The sequence below is a fragment of the Ptychodera flava genome, chromosome 4 (assembly GCF_041260155.1).
Source record: "Ptychodera flava strain L36383 chromosome 4, AS_Pfla_20210202, whole genome shotgun sequence".
NCBI lineage: Eukaryota > Metazoa > Hemichordata > Enteropneusta > Ptychoderidae > Ptychodera > Ptychodera flava.
Window position 1 is genome coordinate 23,765,726 of NC_091931.1, and position 16,147 is coordinate 23,781,872.

At 37.3% G+C, this 16,147-nt stretch overlaps 2 long non-coding RNA genes across 2 annotated transcripts; one reads left to right on the forward strand and one right to left on the reverse strand.

The window, feature by feature from the left end:
- Positions 1-1,950: 1,950 nt before the first annotated feature.
- On the reverse strand, positions 1,951-2,331 carry LOC139130458 (uncharacterized). The gene is made up of 2 exons (XR_011551859.1): positions 2,189-2,331; positions 1,951-2,022 (listed from the first exon to the last, which is right to left on the reverse strand). It is a non-coding gene; the product is annotated as an uncharacterized lncRNA (long non-coding RNA).
- Positions 2,332-6,552: 4,221 nt separating this feature from the next.
- Positions 6,553-14,587, forward strand: LOC139131227 (uncharacterized). The gene is made up of 4 exons (XR_011552082.1): positions 6,553-6,630; positions 7,269-7,448; positions 10,751-10,832; positions 11,459-14,587. It is a non-coding gene; the product is annotated as an uncharacterized lncRNA (long non-coding RNA).
- The last annotated feature ends 1,560 nt before the right edge of the window (positions 14,588-16,147 follow it).

A 16,147-nucleotide genomic window follows, 5' to 3' on the forward strand; every position in this document is an offset into this window, starting at 1 on the left:
GGGGCATGGTGGTTTTGACAGTTTAATTGTCGAGGCTGAGAGAGAGAGAGAGAGAGAGAGAGAGAGAGAGAGAGAGAGAGAGAGAGAGAGAGAGAGAGAGAGAGAGAGAGAGAGAGAGTGAGTTGTGTCTGCATGCTTGCAATAAATTTCTGAAACGGTTTTGAACATTAGGAAAGCAGTGAACCCGTAAGATTAAGTAGGGGTCACATGTTTTATGGGTGTAAACAGAAGACTAAGAAAGTAGGGCGTGCAGTCTCAGAGAGGAGACATCGCCTATTGATGAACGGACCGTCATGTGATGTTTCTATATCTCCGCATTGCGCCGCATTGCTATTGTTTCTTCACTTTCTAAAATTACAACGGTTGTCGAAACATTATTGTCAACTCGATTTGGACTATGATACCAGTGGCAAGTGACCTAGAAACACAAGCACGGTATCAAAAATTTGGTGGAACTGCAGTTACAAATCCACAAAGTAACTGATTCTCACCAGGAAGGAAATCTGCGTACCACCTCTTTTGGCAACTACTTAACACAATGAGCTGTGAACATCGATTTTAATTTATTCATGGCGTTGGGGCATACCTCACAGGGACAAGTGTAAATTTTATTTTTATTTATTCTTTAATTCGAGAACATGCTCAAAAAACCAAAGAAAACATAAACAAGACACAAAACATGCTCGGCAAGAAAATAAAAAAGCTAGATATAGACTTTGGACACAAGTACAGAAAAAATCTTGCGCCAAAAGTTGCTGTGTCGAATTATATCACAGGAAAAAGCTGCTTCGATCAGATGATTTTTGCTTTCCATCAAACGAAAGTAGAAATTAGAACGAACCATCTGGTACGATATAATTTGAATTATATCATACCAGTATATTGATGGCGCAAATACAGCGATCTGATTGGTCGAGACGCGAAAAAAAATGCGATATATTGGCGATATACCACGGCTGGCACACGCGCGAGCTCTCAGCTTGAGAAAAGATCCGTTTTCGACGTTCTATGCCAAAGAGAGATTTTGACCAGTTCACGCCATATATGCACGAGCGATAGCGAGTGCATATATGTCGTGAACTGGTCAAAATCTCGTGGTATACAGTCGCTGGGTGTGCTTTATTGCTTAAATATCATGATGCAATGACTGACAAAGGTTTCTGATATACTCAATCGGTGTCTAATACCCAAAAATATTCTAAAAGTGTTATTGCATGAAACTTTTACATTATTGATGCAATTCTCAGTGTATATGTACTCCAAAGATGTGAACGGTACAAACAGAATAATATGCCTGAAAAAGGCACACTGTCAGTAACATCAATGATAAAGTCGAATGCGTCTTATTCAAAGTAGCACCATTGTTTCTGCGGCTTATGTACCAGCACGGCAACGAATCATACAGGTAGCTTGACATTTCCAACGTTCGACTTTATAATTAATGTTACCGTTAATTTTTTACACATTATTCTCACTCCATCGCTGATACGGAATTGCACGCCATGGGTGTCAGGCCGGAGAGTAAAGACCCGACGTCTCACGTACACCCGATGCATTGAAGGCATACTTTAACCACAGGGATGAAGTTTTCTTCAATGTGCTAAGTCAAAACTGTCAACTTCGAAATGAAGAAAGCTTTGAATACTCTCATTTGCCGTTTTATTTCACATTTTCATTGTCCGGTTATTACCATGCAGCAATATGATTTTGCACGCCATTATATGTGTTACATGAAAGTGCAATATACACAAAACCTTTAAAAAGTTAGGCAAAACAAGAAACGAAGAAAATTGCATCAGCGCGTGACCTTTGCAAAATGTCATAGACCAGAAACAAATGTAAAGTTGAGTTTGTTTTTAGAACTGGTGTCAGTCCAACTACAGTAGCAGGTACTAGGTGGCAATGAAACTTGGTCTTGAGAGTAGTATTGAGCGGATGAAAAAACAAGACTCTGTTCCAAAATAGAGTTTATTTCTAAAACTTCGACGTTTCGATTCCACACAGGGAATCTTCATCAGGAATCTAAAAAACAACAAAATTACAGTGAATATGGGACTAGTAAAAACGAAAACGAGCAACACTGGCGTAAAACCATTTAAAAACTATTCGAAGAACTGAGTTGTTGGTTTATAAAAGGAACTATAGCTAAAAATCTGTACAGACGGGAAGAAAAAAGTTTTGAACTTACAAACAGAAGACGAGTGAACACTCAGTCTAAAAGTAGCGATGTTGACCGGCCGGATCGTACAAAGCCAATGGCGCGAAATACAATGAAGGGAGGGCTCCCCAGAACAAACAACTTACAGACATGAGGAAAGGACTCCCTAGCTGTAGGTGAAGCGGATTTGAAAACCTATAGGAACTGTAATTTATTTACCAGTCCTTTTTTATTGATGCCGTTGGGTGACAGAGTACCAAGCTTATGAATGAAATGAAGTTCAAGCTGCTTTCTTATTTTATCTGCTTTTGAATACACTTTACAAAGGCCAGAGAAACGAAAATTATTGATGTCGTGCCCGGGTTCATGAAAATGGTGGGCTACTAGAGTATGTTTATGAGTTCTGATACTGTATAAATGTTCATTAATTCTAGTACGGAGTTCACGTTTCGTTTCGCCTATGTATAATTTGTTACACTTATCACAGATAATGACGTAGATGATATTGCGTGTATTACATGTTAGTTGGTTGGTTTATAGTTACAACTTAATGCGAAACCGCACGCTGACAAGAAATCAGAATATATATGCCAGTGCCACTACGACACAAAAAAATCGGGTCATCGGATTGTGCATACGATGGCCTCAGATGACCTTCAATACACATATCTAACCATGGAGGCCGGTACGTCCTGATCTAATAAGTACAAAAGACTCCCTCTTTTTTCTCCTTTATCCCAACAGACTCGCAATCCTCACATGATGACTCACTGAACTTGCCAAGAACAACCCTACTCTCTCCAAGATAAAGGGGTCACAACAATATTAGCGAAAGTCTGTGTAACACTTGAGAAGAGGACGGACGAAATGAGAGATGTTGCCGGCTGAACGTGTCACCGTATGCAGGTCCAAAATTGAACTGGCGAATGCTAAGTTGCTTTGCGATTCGCCTTATTACATGTAGTTTGTCTCTTCCAATACATAACTATAAACTTTGGCCATCTCTGTTGTCATACTTGATCATGTTACCGTAAGGTCAACTATATAATGATCAACAAAAGTTGCCTGTTGGTTAATGCCTCGCCGCCCCGTTTTACAAAAGTCTGGTCATATCAATCCCTGATATCATACTGAACATTATATGCAGTCATCGTTTAAAGATATTACAGTCCCACGAGTAGTTATTAAATCAATCGTGCCGTTCGATTCGTTCAAAGCGAAATAACACTCCTGTACGTACCAGCGTACCACAACAACGCCCATTGTATTGCTCAACTTTATCGTTCTGATGTGTAACATACCGGGTCAACGGAAGGACCGTGGTGAAACTCAGATGACAAAGCTCCACAAGCTAATCTGAGGGCAAGGACGTTGAATATGAGTCAGTTGTTAGGAATGGGCGCTCCACTTTCGTACGGGCCATTTGCAGTCGTGTACGGTATCCAGGCCATGTCCTGGAAACGGGGCGATAGAATACGTTACGGGGAACATACACTTATTATGACCGGGGTGAAAGTTAATATGTCTCCTTGTAGAATGATGAACCCTCCACACACCCAAATAATTACTACCCCTCACTTTCAAAAGATAAAATTGACAATTAAAACTCCCTTGTCGAAATTTACCTTTAGCATCCATAGTACATAATTTACAAATATCAGTAAATTGTTGGGGTTTGCGTTGTAAGTTGCTTTCAAGGCGGTAATGATACGAACCACTCCCTCGAAAACGATCCACATGTGACATGAAACTTCAACATATATACACATTAGGTGGAGCTGCACGTTGTCAACACAGTTTTTTTTCTTCAAAAGAATATTTCTCATGTAAGATGACAAGGACATCCCCTCATACTATATATTTTCAAAAAGCAGAGACTCTAAAGTTTACTATGGTAGCTATAGTTTACTTGAAGAATGAAGGGGTGTATATTTTGGGTAAACTTCATACCATTCTCTGAAATGTAATAATTCACTTGAAACAAGAATATGTGTAGGAAAGAAAGACTATTTTATTTTGCATTATCTATCCTCATTCTAAAATGCATGGGTTGAAAGACTGACACTCAAAAAAGTAATTAAAAACATGATTAGCAAAATTAAAATGCCTCTTATTCAAAATGTAAGAAATTTATCGCCAAAAAATAGTAATTTTGTTAAATTGCATTTAAAGAACATAATGCAAAAATTTAAGAAAATCTGACCCAGCCAGAGTTGAGTTAAATTCTTTGGATATCTTGAAATTGGAAGAAAAGAGAAGCCACAGGAAATCGAATGATTTGCATACATATTTGCGTAAAGTAACACTTCTTTATCACTCAACTTACGACTGCTTATGGCTAAAAAGTGAACCCATTCAATATTCTAATCTTTGGTTAACAAATTAATAACAATTGAGTACAATATTTGTAAAAAAATGAGTTTGAGCAAAACACGCTGTGTTGGGAAAAGCGCCCTCATAAGTAAATATTGACGTACTGTCAGACCAGGCTGAGGCCACGAATGAGGGCGCGCTGTAATTTGAAAGCACTATTTCAGGTAGAATGTACCTCCAGGATAGACTTTCGGGATCTCAATTTTTTTCAATACTTTTCTGATCTACCACTTGTAGGGGCTCTTGGAGTAAAAAAAATAATCATCTCATTTCTTCGAAAATCGAGAATTTATTTTTTTTCCCTATAGAGTCAATACAGAGGGATCTCACGGCTGCAATTTTTCGATTTCAAACATCGCTAAATATTAGGTAATTTGTTTCTCTGGTACCAAACTGAGTACATTGACCCCGATTTGTATTCTTGATATAGTAAGAGAAGGGTTGCTAATTTCATAAAGGAATGTTTGAGCAAAATTTGAAGTCTTTCACTTTTGTGGCGCTTACTGCCTGGAAGGAAATTTAAGTTTTACTACCTATTTTTCGCATTTTTACTTCTACTTACAATGTACGTTTTACTGAACACTATTTGAACTAATTTGGGAGAATTGGATCTTTCACTTTTTCAAATCTATCAAAACTGTTAGGTGCCCTATAGCTGAAAGTTGCAATATTAAAAACTACCCATCAAAACAAGTGTATTGCAAAAAAAGAAAAAGCAGATGAGCTTACATTTGCAGATTAACCCTTTGAGCATGTTGAGTGCTGTTATTTTTCCCATCAAGATTTTGTTGCAACATTTTCCCTAGTTTTGTTAATTTTCTATTATTTTTTGGATAATTGTGGACCAAATGGACATCACATTTCATTGGCTGCAGTTTTTTATCAATATTTAGGCAAAAATCTGAAAAAATTGAATAGGGAATATTTTTAAAGGTGACAAAAATTGACATTGGCGTTCAAAGGGTTAAAGCAACTTTACTTCACTATCCAATTACCCCCAATTAGTTCCAATATTGTTTCTCACAATACGGTGCCACAATTCTGTGTGTGAGAACATAGACATCGACAAGATATACACGATTAGTTTGGGTATAACTAGACTGTCGACAGTCCCTAGTCCCTTGTCTTATCTATTATTGATATGGTCTCTCGCACATACGGGGTAGGGGTGGGGGTCTGCAAGCATAGCGCAGATGGCGCGAGGTATCAATGCTGCAGGCATGACCCTGAGTGTCGAAGGCACGGGGTACTGTTCTGAGCCGCTGCCTTCTCGCTGACAACAGCAGGGAAACCCCGGCCTGTCAATCGTAACCTAACGCAGAGATAGCGGGAGTACGCGCGTTAGGGAGTTCTGTCATCTGGTTGCAAATATGTCATGTGGTTGCTGGCTATGACACACCCATATTTGGTTATGTTTCGATATCAAAGGTCAGAGTTGAAAGTCCAAGCATGGGCACAGGCGACCCAATAAGTTCTGAGTTTTTCACACTGTTTTCTCTATCATTTTCTCTTCTTTCTCCATGCTCTGAATGATCGGAATAAATAAAATAAATGGTTTATATAACCTAACCTAGCCTCTGTGACTCTTTATTTATTTTACACTCCATTACAAGGACATATATCTCTCATACACACATGCTGTAATTAATTAGTCAACACAACTAATTATGCTAATCCGTGGACTTATCAGGGATTTTACGGGTTGGTCAACATCGCGGAAGATAGGAATGGTTACTAAAACTCCTTTTTCATTAACATCACTATCTTTCCGATGTTGACCAACCTCTGATAAGTCCACGGATTAGCATAATTAGTTGTGTTGACTAATTAATTACAGCATGTGTGTTTGAGAGATATACGTCCTTGTAATGGAGTGTAAAATAAATAAAGAGTCACAGAGGCTAGGTTAGGTTATATAAACCATTTATTTTATTTATTCCGATCATTCAGAGCATGAAGAAAGAAGAGAAAATGATAGAGAAAACAGTGTGAAAAACCCAGAACTTATTGGGTCGCCTGTGGCATGGGTAATTCCTTGCAATATTCTTGGTACCTCGTGCTGCTCTGGTTACGTTTTCAATTGTGCCATTTCGAAGCAAGTGAGTACAAGTATAGTAGTCTGTTCGATTCTTGATCGTAGGCTTGTAACACAAGGATACGATTTCTCATATGTCTCTGGTGTTAGCATGCAGGCGGTTTTAAAATTCAGAGGTCTTTAAAATTCAGAGGTCAGACGAAACCAGGTCAACACGACAGTCCGCCTCTGACTGAGTCTACATACATCAGTCATCATGATCGACCTCGACAAATTCAGCACTTTAGTGCTTGATTGTTATGGTCAAAAGCCGTACAAAGCTACTGTGCTTGCTTTTGTATTCATGGCACTGCTAAATATCAATAGCAAATCTCTTAGCAACATTTTTTATCCGTATTGAAACCAATGGAGGTTTGACTTTTTCAGTTTAAAAACAAACCAGTTCGAAGGACCATAGGTAAGACAAAATGCCTGTATCAGACTGATCACTTTAACCTTAGGGGTGTAACACACAGCAGTATACACTCTTCTACAATCGTTAAGAGCAATGATTGTTATCGTACGTGTCTCATAAAATTCGCCGGATGTTTCACAGTTGTGTCAAAAGAGTCAAAGAGATGTCTTGAAACACATCAAAGTCTACTTATTTACAAACATTAAGGTGGTTGGCCTTATTTTATATTATCACTTTTCTCTTGATAGGAATTAGGATGCATGCTTCAGTAACAACAATCACAAATGCTCAAAGCATTATAAACTGTGGGAAAGATGAGCTGATGTCATGCAAGCTGTGCCCAGTGAGGATGTTCAGTCCCACAAAATATAAGTGGAGGCAGAAAAGACACATTAAGGCTCACATAAAATCCTCAGTACCTTGTGGAGGTAGGCTAAATATGTTCGTCTTTATTGCCAATGTGTTCTGCTGTATAAGCTTTTATAAATTAATTCATATGTATCCTGTATAATTCCTGTGTATCTATTGGTTTTCAACTTTCTATGCTATCACAAACTGATTTAATTTGTCTAATCAAAACTTTTTGCAGAATCTGCATTTGGAGCATGCTGAGTCACAATGTGTCACCTGGTTGCACGGACACTCTGTTGCATCTCTCTTAGTGTGCTATGGCTGTTACTTCTAAGTTTTCTCATTGGTTTTCATCTTTCTATGCTATCACTAATTGATTTAAGTTGTCTAATCTAAATTTTTTGCAGCAACTGCATTTTTTGTATACTGAGTCACAATGTGTCACCTGGTTGCATGGACACTCCGGCGCATAACTCTTAGTGTGCTATGGCTTTTACTTCTAAGTTTTCTCATTGGTTTTCATCTTTCTATGCTATCACTAATTGATTTAAGTTGCCTAATGTAAAGTTTTTCAAGGAACTGCATTTTTTGTATGCTGAGTCACAATGTGTCACCTGGTTGCACGGACACTCTGGTGCATCTCTGTTACTGTGCTAAGGCTGTGACTTCTAAGTTTTCTCATTAGTTTTCATCTTTTTATGCTATCACTAACTGATTTAAGTTGTCTAATCAACACTTTTTGCAGGAACTGCATTTTTCATATGCTGAGTCACAGTGTGTCACCTGGTTGCACGGTTACTCTGGTGCAGCTCTGTTACTGTGCTAAGGCTGTGACTGCTAAGTTTTCTCATTGGTTTTCATCTTGTTATGCTATAACTAACTGATTTAAGTTGTCTAATCAACACTTTTTGCAGGAACTGCATTTTTTGTATGCTGAGTCACAATGTGTCACCTGGTTGCACGGTTACTCTGGTGCATTTCTGTTACTGTGCTAAGGCTGTGACTTCTAAGTTTTCTCATTAGTTTTCATCTTTTTATGCTATCACTAATTGATTTAAGTTGTCTAATGTAAAGTTTTTCAAGGAACTGCATTTTTCGTATGCTGAGTCACAATGTGTCACCTGGTTGCACAGACACTCTGGTGCATCCCTCTTACTGTGCTAAGGCTGTGACTGCTAAGTTTTCTCATTGGTTTTCATCTTTTTATGCTATCACTAATTGATTTAAGTTGTCTAATCAACACTTTTTGCAGGAACTGCATTTTTTGTATGCTGAGTCACAATGTGTCACCTGGTTGCACGGTTACTCTGGTGCATTTCTGTTACTGTGCTAAGGCTGTGACTTCTAAGTTTTCTCATTAGTTTTCATCTTTTTATGCTATCACTAATTGATTTAAGTTGTCTAATGTAAAGTTTTTCAAGGAACTGCATTTTTCGTATGCTGAGTCACAATGTGTCACCTGGTTGCACAGACACTCTGGTGCATCTCTCTTACTGTGCTAAGGCTGTGACTTCTAAGTTTTCTCATTGGTTTTCATCTTTTTATGCTATCACTAATTGATTTAAGTTGTCTAATCAACACTTTTTGCAGGAACTGCATTTTTTGCATGCTGAGTCACAGTGTGTCACCTGGTTGCACGGTTACTCTGGTGCATTTCTGTTACTGTGCTAAGGCTGTGACTTCTAAGTTTTCTCATTAGTTTTCATCTTTTTATGCTATCACTAATTGATTTAAGTTGTCTAATGTAAAGTTTTTCAAGGAACTGCATTTTTCGTATGCTGAGTCACAATGTGTCACCTGGTTGCACAGACACTCTGGTGCATCTCTCTTACTGTGCTAAGGCTGTGACTTCTAAGTTTTCTCATTGGTTTTCATCTTTTTATGCTATCACTAATTGATTTAAGTTGTCTGATCTAAAATTTTTGCAGGAACTGCATTTTTTGTATGCTGAGTCACAATGTGTCACCTGGTTGCACGGTTACTCTGGTGCATCTCTGTTACTGTGCTAAGGCTGTGACTGCTAAGTTTTCTCATTGGTTTTCATCTTTTTATGCTATCACTAATTGATTTAAGTTGTCTAATCAACACTTTTTGCAGGAACTGCATTTTTAATATGCTGAGTCACAACGTGTCACCTGGTTGCATGGACACTCAGGCGCATCTCTCTTAGTGTGCTATGGCTATGACCTCTAAGTTTTCTCAGTGGTTTTCATCTTTTTATGCTATCGCCAACTGATTTAAGTTGTCTAATCAAATGTTTTTGCAGAATCTGCATTTTTCATATGCTGAGTCACAATGTGTCATCTGGTTGCACTGACACTCTGGTGCATCTCTCCTAGTGTGCTATGGCTGTGACTGCTAAGTTTTCTCATTTGTTTTGCTCTTTTTATACTATTACAAAGTGATTCAAAATCAAAATTTAATGCAATCGTCTGCTTTAGGAGTATGCTGAGTCACAATGTGTCATCTGGTTGCACGGAGTCATGTGGTACATCTCTCTTTCCCTTATAAGGCTTTGTCATCTACGTTTCTTCTTGGTTTTGCTCTTTTTGTGCTATTAAAAAGTGATTCAAGTTTTCAAATCAAAATTTTATGCAGGAATCTGCTGTTAGATCATGCTGAGTCAGAATGTGTCACCTGGTTGCACAGAGACTTTGCAGTGGTATAAAACTTGCTAATTAGGGGGCGCTGCACCCAACACAGGGTATTTTGCACCAAAATCACTTTTTTGTAGACATTCATGTAATTTAATGAAATTGTTAACCCAAGATTAAAAAATATTATTATTTGGGTTTATTTTCAAGGTTGTCAAGCAGTCGTAGGTTGCTTGATGAAGGAAGAAGTGTTAATTTTTGCAAATGTTTGCAAATCATCCAATTTCCTGGCTTCACTATTCTTCCAATTTCAAGATTTCCAAACAATTTAACTCCATACTGACTTGGTCAAACTTTCTTAAATTTTCACATTACTTTTTTTTAAATGTTGTTAAACAAAACCTTTTTTGATTGGCAATAAAGTTCTTACATTTTGAATAAGATGCATTTAAATTTGTATGAGGATCATGTACTGTAAAATATGTTCAGATGTAACCTGCCAAAAGAAGGAAATGACGACCATGTTAAAAGTGATATTTTATTCAAATCATATGTGTCACTGCCCATTTAGGGCAACTGTTGTCAGCTCCACTTATATACAACCATTGCAAGACTGATATCATTTTTTATATGCAAAGTAAAACATAAACTGTGTCTTTTGAAGGTTTATGGCATGTCTGTTGAAAACAGAGAGTATTAAAAAAAGACTAATTTTTAATATGAAACGTCTGTGAACAGTGTCTATTCATTCTGATATAATAATGGATTTTTGTTTGTTTTGACAGTATCTTTGAATGCTATGACACTGCCTTGACAACAGATGGTAAGAAGTTTGTTTTGGAAGAGGAATGTGAAAGAAACGTCAATGTAAGTAGGGTATTATGTTCATATGTTGCTTCTCACATTGGTGTACCATTTTGTAGTTACAACTTGAGCTGTATCCTGTGAATGGTTTGGGGATAATTGTGTAAGTTATTATATTACAACTCTCAAAAATTTAGAGGGCCTGTAATGCTTACTTTTGATATTTTTTTCATTATTTATATTTGCCCACTGTAAGTTGTTATTTTACTACAAAAAGATTGCTAAAAATCAATATTTAGCTTGTCAACATAGCACTTGTATGTGTGATTGCACTGGTATTGGAAAGCAGCCGTAAGGACTTGTTTTAAACATCAGCATCCTAGTGCGCAGTATACTGGGTAATCAGACTCAACAAGGAGCCACATGCATAAACAGTGGAGGTCATCAACACCAGTGCTAAATAAGAGTATTTTAACAAATATTTTTTATTGCACACACAACTCATATAATTATTGAACTATTACATTCTATTGAATTACATTTCCAATGTTATTGTGCACAAGTTTATGGGCTAGCCCTATCATGATATCATACATTTTATGACATTATCTACCACAGGTTTTCATTGGTGAAAGAAATATACAAAAATGTATTAATAGTATATCTATATTTCTATTTTTCTCACTCAGGTTTGTTGTAGATTACATCACAATTGTGTTGTTGGAGGAGGCTGAAGTTTACCTTATGTCAAGGAAAAGAATGGTATGCTTGAAGAAACAAATAAACTCTAGTATTGCCACAGAAATCTAAATATACTGTTTTGCAGGGATAACCTTATTGACATTTGTCCATATTGTTATGAAATATTTTAAAACTTAAATTTTAAGGCAATTATTGTCATATTTAACCAAAAATATCATTCAAAAGTTCTGGTCAGACACATTAATATTGATTATACATGTCCCATAGGATGACAGCAATAAGATTTTGTAAAATCGTGCCAAGAAATGCAACTTTGTATTTTTGAGATTATTTTTGTCATTGTAGATCTATTTTTTTCTTCAAAACTCCTTGTCAGACTTTTTGATATTTAATGTACAGGTCCTTAGGATGACTTAAGTCAGATATTTTTATACAGTGAGAAAATGCAAAATTTTATATTTTTGGAGCAATTTTTGTCAATTTTGGTCAAAAAGTGCTTTTGTCTAATTGGTGTTTATCTGATAGCTTTGCATTTTCTTATAAAAATCCCTGGAGACTACCTAAGCCAGATCATTTTTCAAACTGAGGGAACCCATGATTTTTTATTTTTGGAGCCAATATATTAGTCTGCAAGCTTGAATGACCTATTCAAACCCTGAATACCTTGTAAATCAATTTTGAAGACACTGAAAATAATGTAGTTTTATTTGGTGCCAATTTGTAGTGAAATATGATCTATATAAAAGTTGTGAGGCTATGTTTATGTAGTGGATCAACTATAGCAAATATTTCATGGAGGAAACCCCATACACCGATAAGGGATTTCAATCCACAAGAAGGCATATGGCAAGATGCACCATACCATTAAAACAGACTCCAGTTTATTTGTATCAGTTCCAATCATTTTGTTACATAAACAAAAAAACCTGTCATGGTATCACTTAATTAAGTAAATCTTCACAAAGATGAAGGCAGCCGAGTGAAATCATGTGTAGTTTGAATAAGATGAGTGATGAATGATAATATCAGTTCACTTCACCACACAAACAGAATAAACAACGATATTAATGTTGACGACCTATCCCTCTGACACCATATTGTTTTTTGATCAGTACACTGCATATATTTACTCTTTCCAAGGTTCGAATTTATCAGTTATCATCGACCAATTACCAGTGGTTGCCTGCTTTTGATTACAACTTTGAACTTGCAGTAGACAATGTTGACTTACAATATATCTTGCTTGCAGTAATTGTCAAAATATAATTGCTCATTTTTATCTGAAACCAAGAAGTTTTCACATTTAATGTTACACATACTACTCATACAACTAGGAAGTTATTGAAATCTTTCAATTTTTCTCTGACGTCCAACATTTGAAAGTTAATTGAGCTGTTGTAAGTTTCCTTCTCACCAGTTTATCACCAGGTTATTTGGTGTGTATATTGCACATTGTATTCTTGGCTCATCTGTGTATAACTTAACTCTGAGTAAATCTTAACATTTCAAGCAAGGACCATCAAATTTTTACTGTTGATCTACAAAATTGAAAAGTGGGTGTTAAAACGGAATTCTGCCGATGAAAATTGAAAGTTCAAACTCTTTGCAAACACAATAGCATTTTGAGTGAATAAGTGGAAAAAGGAATACCTCTTTTTGTTTGTCAGATAGGAGCAATACTGTGCCCTTGGTGGTATATTTTTAAATGACTTGCAGAAATTGATATTTATTATTATTGCTTTTATTGCTAATTGTTGTTTGCCTGATTGAGGCACACACCTAGCTATCCTATGGATTATCTTGAATATTATCACAGTACAGCTCTATGAGGCACCAGGCCGCTGCTAGTTGAAACGCCTATTTGTAGGGGTTTTAACTGACTGCTAAGCTAGGCGAATTAGTATGTAGATATTGTGAGTTCAAGCCCCATAAAAATGCATCAGCAAGACTGCATCAAAGTTGACCACTTCTACTGTACATGTTGTTCACAAATTTAGTTCTAAGGCCATCAAGAATATTTTTATGGGTCTTTTAGTGTAATTTAACATAAGGGCCTGGGGGGGGGTCAGAGGAATGTGAGGGTAGTCACTCAAAAAATTGAAAGCTACAAGGGGGTTGTTCAAAATTGGAGAGAAAGAAGGGGGTTGCTCAATTTTTGGTACAAAATGAATTGAAATACCTCTCAGATTGTACCATTTCATCAATTTCTCAAAATTCTTAATGCGGCCCCCTGTCACTTCCTCTCCCCCTGGGGTGTTCTAACAGTTTTACTTAGTAAAAACAAATAGAAAACACCTAATATTGCACCAGACTGCATCATTGAACTCATTAATTTCTCAAAATTTCCGACGTGGCAGAGGGGACACGCCTCTCACACTTTTCCCCTGTAGGGTGTTCTAACAGTTTTACACAAATTGATAACATCTCTCATATTGCACCAGACTGCATTATTGTACACATCAATCTCTCAAATTTTCAACACGAGAGGGTACAACTCCTCTGACACTGCCCCCCCCCCCCAGCCTCCTGACTGTTCTCCTGTACTTTCAAATTCTGCCCTGTCAGATATCTTAGTGAAAACCTTGTCATGATACCCATCCAAAGTAAACAATACTATATGGTTGGATAGTGGTTACAGCATGAGCTTTTGTATCTACATTTTAGTGTGACTTTGAATTTCCTTTTGCTGGTTTCCTCTTTTTCAACTGTCATGAGGTAACCGATGATATTCTAGCAGGATGTGAAAGGTCTGTACTATTGCTGTAGTTTTGTAAATGTTACAAATACATGTCTTGGTATTTAACTGGTCTAAGTGGGGGGGGGGGGGAAGGAGGGATCAGTCAAAATTTCTGTGTTAGAGACTGGGTTACTCAAATGCATTGGGGTTGGCAGGGGGTTTACTCGAAATTTCAGAATACCATGAAATTCCCCAGACTTCCCCCAGGTCGTAAATAATGACGACTCCCTAAGTAAGATTTTTACCACAGGAAAACGTTAATTTTATTCACTCTTCATCCTTTGTCAACCTTAGAAAGTTTGATTATGTAAAATTGTGTTGTTACTTGTTGTAATCTTGAATTGTTGAAATGAATAAAATCTTGGAAAGTAAAACATGATGCTGTGTCACTGTTGTTCCTGTTTTGTTTCACCATCAGAGAAAAAAAAGATTCTAATAAATTCACACCCCATTGTTCTACCAAAACAGAAAAATTATTGACATTTTTCAGGCAAAACACGCGACGTCTCACCAGTAATACTTGTAAGTTCAAAGCAACTCTGCATAACATGTTCGGACGAGAGAGTTGACCATAGAGGGCGTACGTCCTACTGGTACTTGTGTGACAGGCTTGCAACCACATGACATACTCCGGGTGCGCGCGTACTGGTGTACAGAACGCAGAGGAAATGATTGTGAAGCGGGTCGTAGGTCAGACGGTCATTGCATGGCTAGCTGGAAAAAACGGGTCAGCCAAAACAACGGCGCTAAGTAAGGGCCAGAACAACTGACGTCCAAGTAGGAAAATAAATTACTGTCGCTTGGATAAGCGCTGGATCGAACCTGCGCGATCTTGCGCTGTGTTTGTCTGAAAGAAGTTGAAAGGTCGTTTCTGAATTATATGCATACATTTCTGGATACAGCGCGCATTTTACAGCCGCAGCCCGAGTAGAGCCTATGTTCTCAAACTCAAGAGAATCCACACATTATACCCCCTGGGTGAGACTACCCACAATTCCCCTCGATTTGTGTGCTCAGACATCATTTGCTAAAGGCTTCTTCATTCTTATCAGTTTCTGAACAATTTGAAACTTAGAATTTAATTTAAGGATTATTGGTTAAAAGTATGTTCCAAAATTATTGATCATGTTTAAAATGCAAGAGTAAATTGAATAAGTATTCGATGTTTGAAGGTGCTAAAAATTGTACAATTGTCAAAGCAAAGTTATCAGCAACTAAGATGGTCTCATATACCACCTGTCAGACATGCAAATTTCTTTTGTTACAAACATTTAAAAAAATCAATACCCTTTCTCGCCAACACAGATGCAACTTATTCCCTTAGTTTTCTTGAAAATATTGCATATGGCTGTCAAAAATCTATGTTGACAAAATCACAAAATTGCTATCTCCTCTGCGGAAAAGGGGTTGATCTTCTCATTATTCACAGTGAGAAATTAGAGAACTATGATTATCAAAACTATGGTCGCAGAATTTTGAAATATGGACCGAGCTATTCTGTGTACAGAAGAAATTTGCTTCAATTCAGTGAGTGATCTCCGTGTGTACGGATCATGGAGAATTGTGGGTAGCCTCACTTACTGTGTTATATGACCTCACTTGCACTTATGAACTCTATGCAAATTTCTTCCTTGACCTCCACCCTGTTCTCGGCGTCATATCTCATGAATATTAATATCAAGGCAAACCATGCAAAACAGTCCCTCGTGCCTTCGGACTCACAGTTATGCCTGCGGCATCCCCCATCCCGTGTGTACGAGAGGCTATACCAATAATAGAAAAGAAAAGGCACAAGGGACTTTCGACAGTTACATTTCAAAGTCACTGACTCATTGATTAGTCACAGAAAACCGGCACTGGACAACTCTGTCTGATAGCAAAATAGTTTTTTAAACTGACGGTGTATCTGTTTATAGTAAAAACTTCGGCTTAGAGTTAG